This window comes from Tachyglossus aculeatus, chromosome 11 (assembly GCF_015852505.1).
Source record: "Tachyglossus aculeatus isolate mTacAcu1 chromosome 11, mTacAcu1.pri, whole genome shotgun sequence".
In the NCBI taxonomy this organism is placed as follows: Eukaryota; Metazoa; Chordata; class Mammalia; order Monotremata; family Tachyglossidae; genus Tachyglossus; species Tachyglossus aculeatus.
Window position 1 is genome coordinate 45,913,870 of NC_052076.1, and position 9,488 is coordinate 45,923,357.

The 9,488-nt window shown below is 43.9% G+C and overlaps 1 non-coding gene across 1 annotated transcript; it reads left to right on the plus strand.

The window, feature by feature from the left end:
- The first annotated feature begins 8,843 nt into the window (after positions 1–8,843).
- LOC119935355 lies at positions 8,844–8,981 on the plus strand. The gene has a single exon (XR_005453239.1). It is a non-coding gene; the product is annotated as a small nucleolar RNA SNORA7 (small nucleolar RNA).
- The last annotated feature ends 507 nt before the right edge of the window (positions 8,982–9,488 follow it).

Here is a 9,488-nt window from a genome sequence, read left to right on the forward strand (position 1 = left end):
TGGCAATGGAGCACAGATCCCCTTTACTGAACAGTCTCCTGTGTTGTGTCCCATGCAGTTCCCAGATGGCTTACCTCTCACCTCAGCCATGTGCCAGTCCTCTCTTCTCTGTCATTTTAGTCATAAAAACTTGTTTACTCCTTCCCTTTCCTTAACCACAGCACATTGTCTGGTCTGTTTAAGGTTCATTCTCTCTCTCTCTCTTTCTCTCTCTCTCCCTCTCCCTCTCCTTTCCCCATCTCCCCCCCATATATAGAGCATGTTGTTCTCTGAATATCCTGTTGTCTTTCTTTTGGTCTGATGGCTTTTTAATTCATTCCCTTGCTGGAGTATTGTAGAAACATTTCAGTACTGTGTGCAGAGCACTGTCAGTTAAGGACCAGAAGGGAATTATTCCTCCCTTTGTCCTCATTTAGGTGGACAAGGCTCACTCCAAATTAGTGTCAGGCTGGTTGAGAAAACAAACCCTCTACTCCAAACTCCCCTCCACTGAAGTCCTCCCTCCTACATGAGGCTACTGTTAGAATAGAATCTCAGGATATCATCCCAAATTCAGGCACTTTCCCCTTCATCCCTTCTGGTATAGGGCCCCTAGATTATAAACAAACACCTAGGCCAGTGCTTCTCAAAGTGTGTGTGTCACAGGGAGGCAGAGTCACTCAGAGATATTTTTGGAAGCTCAGAGGAGTCAGGGAGTAGAGAAAAGTAGAGCCCTAAGCAACCTTTTAGCAATCAGTGTGGAGCAGGGTGAACTGAAGGATCTGTGAAAGGTGTAAGCCAGCCTTCTCCCTTTGAAATCTCTTTTTATTGATTGATTAATTGATTGATTAAGATGCGCTTCAATTTGTTGAGGGGACTATGGAGCGACCAAGAAGCAGGGTCATCCAGTGGAAAAAGCACAGTTGTGGGGGTCAGGACATCAGGGTTCTAAACCTGACTCCATCACTTGCCTGCTGTGCAACCCTGGGCAAGTCACTGAAGTTCCCTGAACCTCAATTTCCTCATCTTTAAATGGAGATTCAACACCTCTTCTCCCTCCCTCATTGATGGTGAGCCTCAGAAGCAGCTTGGCTCAGTGGAAAGAGCACGGGCTTTGGAGTCAGAGGTGATGGGTTCAAATCCCGGCTCCACCAATTGTCAGCTTTATGACTTTGGGCAAGTCACTTAACAATAATAATGATGGCATTTATTAAGCACTTACTATGTGCAAAGCACTGTTCTAAGCGCTGGGGAGGTAACAAGGTGATCAGGTTTTCCCACAGGGGGCTCACAGTCTTAATCCCCATTTTACAGATGAGGTAACTGAGGCAAAGAGAAGTTAAGTGACTTGCCCAAAGTCACACAGCTGACATTTGGTGGAGCCGGGATTTGAAACCATGACCTCTGACTCCAGAGTCCCGGCTCTTTCCACTGAGCCATGCTGCTTCTCTACTTCTCTGTGCCTCAGTTACCTCATCTGTAAAATGGGGATTAAGACTGTGAGCCCCCCAAGGGACAACCTGATCACCTTGTAACCTCCCCTGCATTTAGAACAGTGCTTTGCACATAATAAGTGCTTAATAAATGCCATTATTATTATTATTATTATGTGGGACAGGAACTGTGCCCAACCCAATTGTGTTGTCTCTATCCCAGTGCTTAGTACAGTGCTTGGAATATAGCAAGTGCTTCACAAGTACTACAGTTATTCTTACTAAAATCCAAAAAGTTTGGGTGGCAACCTGTCAGAAAATTAGTAGGTTTCATCTTGGGGAGGTGAAGTGAGAGATAACAGAGTCACTGGGTGAAAAAACTTTGACATTCTCTGATCCAGAACTCTCATCTTGGGCCCCAAAGGGTCAAGGGAATCCACTCCCCAAGTGCCTGACTGCTTCCCTGAGTTGTACCTGAGGTTAGGAATGACCTAAAAAAGATGGAGTTTTGCTGATTGGCCACTCTTCACTCTGTCAGGAGTACAGAGAGCTCCTTCCTCTTGCAGGCTCTAAGCAGGTGTGCTGAATTACTCCACATGCCACAGCAGACAGGAATTCCTGCTCCTTTGTGGCAAACTGTTGTCAAATGAGCCTGAAAGAACTGTGCTCCCCACTGCCTCCTCCCCACTCTCCCTTTCCTGGCGGCAGAATTGAAGATCTCAGTTTGGATGCGTTGCACCACAGAGTAGAATGCTGACATTGTTCCATAGTGCATACCCATCAGCATCACAGCTCCCAAATTCTGTAGCTGCTTTAGTCATGCATGTTTGCATATGTTAAAAATATTTAGTCCGCTGCTAAAAAAAATATTATGCCCGAGATCTGGGCCAGCTAAATATAATGCCATCTATGTGTCCAGCTAGCTGAAAGTCCTAGAGCACAGACAGAGCTGCACTCTGTGCATTCTAAGCTGGGCCATAGCTGGCATTTAAAACTGTTAGGTATTAACGAATGAGGATTTTCCTTAAGTAGATACTCGAACTTCTTCTGGAAGACTTAAAAGATGCTTTTCGCCACCTGGATGGTTAAACCAAATCAAAGATTAAGCCTGTGTCATTTAAGAAAATTAGGCTCCTCAAAAGGCCAAAAGGCACAGAGCACATCTCCCCTCTTGACCCCCCTGAACTAATATTGATGTTGCCAGGAGGGCAGACGAGGTCACTGTACTTAGATCAGAGTTATTGCCTCTCTTTACAAGTTGGAATTTGGTTGTAAAACTTTTCGGTCCAGCTACTCGCAGGGCTTTTACTATGATGTGCTGTTTCCCCTCAGGGAGAAATGGTTATTTAAGGCCATTCAGTTTTGAAAAAGAAAAAAAAGGTCAGAAAAGAAAGCAGGTGAAGGGCAATGAGCTAGAAAGCAAAAATAAGTGAGACTAAATTGAATTTTTGGCTCAATGTGAATGCTAAATACCCTTTCAGTGCAGGTCCTGTTCTGGATGTATGTGTGTATATGAATGTGTTTTGTTCGGTATATTCCAAGCACTCATTCTTTCTGCCAGCTATCTTACAATGTGGACCACTAGGCACAGGGAGAGTGTGGATGGCTCAGTACAAACCATCACCACCACTGCAAAATCATCTCAAGAGCATGTCCTTTTAATGGTAAGACATGCCTTTCCCCTCTTAACACTTGGTGTTTAAGAAATATTCACCTGAATGGCCCCAAGCCAATAAAGATGAACAACCATATCTTCATGCACTGTAAGTGCAAAGCTACAAGAAATTGTCTCAGTGATGCTCACAGTCCTGGGTGGAGTCTCATCTTTGGCAACATCATCTTCTAACCGGAGGACAACTCATGATATGAATAGACATATGCCTATTTATATATTCCATTAGCCTTCTTTTGTGCATACCTTCATCAGTTGGTTTCTTCATAGTTCCAGAAAGCTAAAACTGTGAAGAGACATTATAAAGAGAGCTTGACAGAATCCTGGCACATGAAATGCTACAATTCTGCCCCTGCTAAAGGCACCCAATCCTGCTTAAGACCGTGGGCCTAAATCCAGAACTGGGTCAAACCAAATCTTATCATCTTTATTAGTTAATATTAAGTGCTTCATGCATGTGGAAAATTGTGCTAAGCACTAGGGTCAATGCAGGTAGAGTGATCAGGGAGAATCCTCGTTCCATCCGAGACTCACAATCTAAAGAGGTAGGGAGAGCAGCTTCCTATCATTTAGAGAGGTGGAAACTGAGGCCCAGTGAGGTTAAGTGACTTGCCCAAGTCAGTGGTAGTGCTAGTGCTAGTGGTAGTGCTGGAATTAGAACCCAGGTCTCCTGACTTCTAGGCCAATGCTCTTTAATAATTAACAATAATAATTGCGGTATTTGTTAAGCACTTATTATGTGCCAGGCAGTGTACTAAGTGCTGGGTTAGATACAAGATCATCAGGATGGACACAACCCCTGTCCCACATAGGGTGCCCAGTCTCAATCCCCATTTTACAGATGAGGTAACTGAGGTACAGAGAAGTGACTTGCCCTAGGTCACACAGCAGACAAGTGGTGGAGCTGGGATTAGAACCCAGGTCCTTCTGACTCTCAGGACCATCTCTATCCACTAGACCACACTACTTCACTCTCTTTCACTTAGACCATGCTGCTTCCACAACTGGGAGGAAATCCTTTGGGGTTCCAATCTCAATCTACTTTGAGAGCTTCAAGAGGGTTAATATTGGAGCACGGTAATTGCCCTAACTCAGCTCTTGAGGACAATCTCTCACTGCCCTACATTATTGCAATATTCTAGAGGCCATACACTTTCTCATTAAATAGTGCTAGATAGGACTAGGGAGTTCTGAATCCTTAACATGGAGCTAACCTCTGGAGCAAACTTCTTTCTGAAAACAGTATTCCAGTGTTGACAGGTGCATCAGGAAAAAGGATGTGGTGGAGTCTGGTCCTACCAGGAAAAAGTGCCTAAAAGGGAAGGAATTCACATATTTGCCAAAGACTGATTTTGTGTGCTCCAGGAAGACTTACCTAGTGCTAACCCCGCAGCAGCTGATGCCTTAGAGTGTGGTAGATTTAGTCCATTGAGAGTCTTTCCTGGACTTCCTCCCTTTGATCTTGCAAGTATCCACTGTTAGCTGGGATAAAGAGGCTCAAAAAGATGTGCCACCCTCCAGAGCCCACTGACCTCATTGCACTAATAGGACACCATGAGAGGGTCTCTCATAGACATCAGAAAGCTCTTTTACTCCACTGTAGAACAGCACACTGTCTCTGCACTACTCCTAGCTTCTACTGGTTCAAAATATTTGTTCTAGTTTCCCATTTCTCCACCCTTCCTCTGCCCCACCCGGTCCCAGAGAGTATTTTAAACCTCTCCTCCTTCCCTCTCTTACTGCAGCATTGCTTCCCTGCCTACCCTGAAAGCCCTGCTCATATTCAGTACATTTCTTTTTTTAAAAAAAGGTGCCATTCAAAAGTAATTTTCTAGCCTATATGAAATTTCCCATTTGCTGCCTCACCTCACTTCCCAAACACTGTTCTACAATCTCAGTGGATTGCCCTCCTAAAATGAAAACAATCACCTCTGGAGAGAGAAAGGTGCTTTCTCTTTCCATCATGCTTCTAGCCTAGCCTCTCCATGGAGACAGTAGCCAAAACTTATGTGATGCTGACAGACACCTGTCACTAGGAAACAGAGTTTGTGGTGCATCAGCTTCTGAACAGATAACAATAATAATAATAATAATAGTAATAGTAATAATAACTGATATCTGTTAAGCACTTACTTTGTGCCATTCATTCACTGTACTAAGCACTGGGGTAGATTAAAGTACTCAGATGCAACTGATTCCCTATCCCACATAGAGCTGAAAGTCTGTGTGAGGAGGAACAGGCATTTCCAAGAAATTGTCACCCACATATTTGGTTGGATTCATATTGGAGTTGTATAGTTGAACACTCTGCTAACAATTTAATTATGTCTCCAGATACAAACCAGAGCCACACTAAATAATTGTAAACCTTTTAATAAAAATGTAAATATTTCTACAGAGCCATTAGAACTAAGATGTCAGACTGCTTAAGCATTTTCTTCCTGCAGAAAGTCAAGAAAGATGAGTTCATTTTGGAAAAGCACCAGAGGAAGAGAGGATAAGGTTAATTTTTTTTCTTTAAAACAGTAAAATTGAAGACAAATCCTAGTATTGGGGAAAGGCTGAGATAAACAAGTTAGAAAAGAAATCATCCCAAGGAATCTTGTCTCTTTGGTAAAAGAAAAGAAAATTCAATGCTAAAAGGTTTTGCTATCCAGGGATGGGAAGTTAATGAATCATTCATAGTCACGTTAGGGAATTGAAGAGTTTGTACCAAATATGCCCACACACTGAAAGATAGGATGCTGCTTGTTCATAATGTATTTCAAGGTAAAATGGGTCAATTGTAGAATACGTAATTACATAAAAACCTGCATCAATAAGGCCATTTATTAGTGGGGTCATTGCTCTGAATAAATTATGGAACCTACAAAAATGTACATTTTAGTTGCCCCTCTGAGACATAATTACAGGGAAAAATATGGAGAAAGCAGTTTAGATTTGGAGAGGAGTGACATTTTTTACAGCTGTTTCGGTGTGTCTAAGTTTGAGCACTATGTCGGTAACACCAGAATCCATGCGTGCTGCTGCTTCCCCTTCACCGGGGCAGCAGAAATGGCGGGTTGGGAGAGGAGAGGGAGTGAGGTGAGGCGATGGTTTAGTCTTTGAATTAAATGAAAGTTATGCCTCTCTATTTCTGCTAATGTATTCCGCTGGCTGTTTTGGTGTGCAGAGCTCTTGAATTCCTCAACCCGTGTGCCACTGCATTTGGCTGGACCACAATGAAAGGTTTCATTCATGTCTCCAGCCCTGCCTTCTTGGATTACCACACCCTGGGCCTCTGCTTTTCAGCCTCCCTCTGTTTTCTTTTCATTAGTAGGATTCCCAGATTGAATGACTGTAAGGAGTTGGGTAAGGATGCTGCATTGGATAGTATCCTAAGAATGGAACCAATAAATAGCCGGAACCATGGGTGTCCTGTTAATACTGTCTCTTTTAAGGTGTAACTAGGGATCTTGTGGTTGAAAAGACAAGGGTACCGGATGTCCTTTACCACGTAGGCTTCGGGATTTAGGGGAGTTACAGAAGCAGAAGCGTGGTTTATGTCCTTGCTTCTCCTTCCAGGTACCCGGACACATCCCTTCTCTTCCCAATACCTTCTCCCTGCAATGATCCCCGGAACAGCTCCGTATCTGAGATTCACAGGTTCCCAATTTAATAACAGTAATAGCCTCTCCTGAGTGCAATGCACTATACTATGTGCTTAGGAAAATACAAAGAATAAAGTACTACAAAAATATCCAGAAGCCCACTCAAGGCACATTTCCTTTCTTTAATGGTATTTGTTAAGTGCCAGGCAACTATATTAAGCACTGGTGCAGTGTGGCTCAGTGGAAAGAGCAGGAGTTTTGGAGTCAGATGTCACAGGTTCAAATCCCGGCTCCACCAATTGTCAGCTGTGTGACTTTGGGCAAGTCACTTAACTTCTCTGGGCCTCAGTGACTCCTCTTTAAAATGGGGATTAAGAGTGTGAGCCCCCCGTGATCACCTGGTCACCTTGTAACCTCCCCAGCACTTAGAACAGTGCTTTGCACATAGTAAGCACTTAATAAATGCCATCATTGTTGTTGTTATTGTTGGTGTCGATACAAGCTACTTGTTCCACGAAGCACTCACAGTCTTAATCACTAATTTACAGATGAAGTAATTGAGGTACCGAAAAGTGAAATGACTTGCCTAAGGTCATGCAGCAGACAAGTGACAGAGCCAGGATTAGAACCCAGGTCCTTCTGACCCCCAGGCCCATGCTCTATCCACTAGACCATGCTGCTCTTTTTTTCCTATCCACAAGAAGCTTCCACTCTAAAAATCTAGTATGCATGGCAACCCTAGACTTAGTGGAAAATAGTGCCAGGGAGGCCACGTGAAACATAAACACATTCTAACAGGAAATGGGATTCTGTTTTCAAAAGGGGTGCAGACAAGGTGGAGAGAGGGAATTCTTGATCGATAACCAGTTAGAGAGTAAGGCATGAGCCTGTGAGCATGGAGACGAATGGGCACGTAGAGCTTTGGGTTCCTGAACAATAAATACCTCTGCATGGGTGTGTGTCTGTGCATATTTAGGTCCGTGTCTCTGCCTGCAAATGTCTGTGTCTATTTGTTCATGACAGGATATTTCTACATCTGTGTACGCCTGAACACTGGATGTGTGGGTTGGAGGAGAGGAGGGGACTTGGTGAATGGTGGAAAGGGGATGGGGGTGGCAGGTCCTCTGAGGGAAGTATATTCTTATCCTACACTAGCTACTTTGCTCCTCCCTGCCCTTAAGCACACAAATGGTGTCATTTTAGGAAAGAGAGATGGAAGCAAACATGCTGAATTTCTGAGTCATGCACCACTATTTGTCTGGAATGTCTCTATGGAAAGCCTCTTACACTAACATCAGCCACTCTTTGGCTTCAAGTTGAGCATCCCCCTCCACCCCCATTCCCCAGCACTAACAGGTTGGAGTCCCACAGTCAACTTCGAAGAAACGTTCGGTTTCTGAGAGGAAGTAGGGTAGCTTGGTGAGCTGAGGTGATGCGGAAGGGTATAGGGGAAAGCTCCTTAAATGAAAGCACACCTTCCCTCCCCACCCCAAAAGGCCAGTTGCCATGGCATGAAAATGTTCTTGATTACCTCCAGATGACAAACCCACAAGCATCACTGCCTGCCTGTGGCATTTTTCTGATTCTTTCCCCGCATTATCAACGCCATAGGTGGAGCTCCAACCAGTGGTGGACACGGTCCATCCCTCCATTCCTAATGAAATCATTGTTTTTTAGGTTGCCAAAATGGTTTAGTAATTGGGATTGGCTCTACCTACTGTTCAGTCGCTCATTCCAAGTCAGTGCGAATTTGAATTCACAGGTCTGGACCACTGTCCTCTCAGATCACTAGGGGGAAGGAAAGGCAGAGGGTGATCAGGTATTTCATTCATTCATTCATTCAATTGTATTTATTGAGCGCTTACTGTGTGCAGAGCACTTTACTGAGTGCTTAAGGTATAGAACTAGAGGCATGGAGTGAAGACCGTATAAGATTCCCGGTCACTGTGAAACAGTAAATGCAGTTCCAGGAAATCAGAAGCGATGATAAATGTAGCAGTTAACTTCAGGGTAACCACCTCACAGCTCTTTTGTAACTTTCCTTGTATTTTTTGCCACTTCTCCTATCTGTAATTTCTTTTAATGCCTCCCCAACTAGACTGTAAGCTCTGTGAGAGCAGGGATCACATCTACCAACTCTATTGTTTTGTACCCTCCCAAGTGCTTCGTTACCTCTAAGCGTCACTCCTGGAGAGTTTCCAGTACTCTAGCAGTCTCGACTTTGGGAGGGAGAGTCAAGCAGAGGCCTATCCATTCCATTCCTAGCTTGGGCAGTGGCTAGCAAGTGAAAGACAATCTGCTACAAGTCAAAACTTACCTGCATTGGGCAGCAGCATCATGGGAGAGAGTCGAGGACAGAGAATCAGGTTTACTGCGTGGAAGGAGGCAATAGTAAATCGCTTCTTTATTTTTACCAAGAAAACTCAATGGATACACTACTAGAACGATTGCAGATGGAGATGGGGTGTTCTGGGAGAGATGTGTCCATGGCATCACTATGGGTCGGATGTGACTCGACAGCATAAGACAACAACAGCAAGTGCTTAGTACAGTGCTCTGCACACAGAAAGTGCTCAATTACTACCATTGATCAATTGGTTAGGATTTGAACTTTTTAGTAGATTTCTTCCTCCCCGTTATTTATTCTCAGCTCTTCCTGAGTGTATTTTGAATTGCAATTTCAGTGGTATTTATTGAGTGCAAAGCACTGTACTAAGTTATTGAGAGTATAGTACAAGAGAAGCAGCATGGCCTAGTGGATAGAACACAGACCTTGGAGTCAAAAGGACCTGGGTTCTAATCCTAGCTTGGCCA